We start from the raw sequence: 1638 nt of genomic DNA, 5'->3' as shown, positions 1-1638 counted from the left end.
ATAAAGTAGTTTTTAATTGAATATAAATGAAAACAATATTTTTTTCTAAATTTCTGGTTGGGCTCGGGCTTCGGATTTTATATGATGGCCGGGCTCGGGCTTAAGATGTAGGCCCAATGGTCAAGCCGAGCTCGGGCTTAAACCCGAGCATATTCTATTAACGTAAAGGCAAAGTCCATCCCAAACCCAACTTAGCCCGGCCCGTCACAAGTTTATTCTCTACATCTTCTGGTGGTGTCATCTTCATGCCTTAGTTGTTATTTTTCATCTATGGACCATGTGGTCATACAGGTAACATAATACCCTACCCTATCAATGTTTGGGTCAATTCTAATTCTATATCAGAAATACAGTTACATAAACCATATTCTTTCCATCACCCTACTTGGTGTTCCTTTACAAGTTAACTTCTCAAGGTGGATGGGAAAATGGATATGTAAATAATGAATAACAAGAAACAAACCATTATATGTTAAGACTCAAATAGATAGATGTCAATAGACTTTGAGACACTACCTTATTACTTGTGCACTATAAGGCATAAGTATAAGCTAATAATCAATTTTGACTTCAAAGCAGATATAATGACTCTTTAACCTACACAAACATAATAGAAGATAAACCCAAAAAGAAGATCCTTGTGTCTTCTAACTAATCCAAACAGGTCTAGTTCTAGTTAAGATTTTAAATGGAAAGCCTCTTCAAGAAATAAAAAAAAAAAAAAAAAGAATGACAAAGTAGATAACTATATCCCTGTCAGATTGATTTGTGTGTTTCATAAATCAGATAAATCATAAAATTCAAACAACAATAATAAGACATCCCTGGGAAGGGATTCAATCACAAGTTTTGGAAATTATACCAAATAAATAACCACTTGTTTAACATTTTGTCAAAGTTTTCCTAATTAAGTTCAGTTAAAAACTATGCTAGCTACATGGACTAATTGATACCTCTAGCAAGTCACATGTCCATCAACTAGGGTAGTTTTGTACATTGCCAAGTCAATGATAATGGAGAAAGTTGCCCATCAAAGAAAACAGGAAACAAAGAAAAAAAAATGCCTGGTTTGCCTCAAATTGCTCTTCTCTACCTATTGTCAAGCATGGATAGTGAGAGACAAAGAAAGAAATGGATAACAAAAAAAAAATTGAAAATAAAGCTGACCCATATCTTCTTCACAGTAAGTGAAGTGCAAAGCCCTGGTAAATTGTGCTGACATAGCTTAAACACTATGGCTTTATAATCTGTCAACTATTATTACTTCTTTCACTTAATTTCCTCCTTTTCATTACCCCCTTTCTTAATGCCTTTTATTTTGTTAACCCTAATCTATTGGATCATTTAAGATTACTTAATTGCTCTTGACAGAATAATATGAAACATCAATTAAACATATTTGTTTATGTCTTAAGAAATGCAAACCAATTAAAATTCTTTTGAGAAAAAGGTAACTTTCATTCAAAAAGAGGGGGAAAGATGCATATGAGAAGATGTACAAGATAATAGAGCAAAACAACAAAAAAACAACAATCCTATCAAGAGATAGGTAAAGAATTTGCACTGATTTGGCTAAAGCATCTTCTCTTTGATTTGAGTCCCTTGGGATCCATTTTGGACTTACAGGTTAAAGATGCA

The sequence above is a fragment of the Nelumbo lutea genome, chromosome 2 (genome assembly GCF_056320005.1).
Source record: "Nelumbo lutea isolate HS-2025 chromosome 2, American lotus-T2T, whole genome shotgun sequence".
Classification (NCBI taxonomy): domain Eukaryota; kingdom Viridiplantae; phylum Streptophyta; class Magnoliopsida; order Proteales; family Nelumbonaceae; genus Nelumbo; species Nelumbo lutea.
This window is presented reverse-complemented; position numbering follows the sequence as displayed.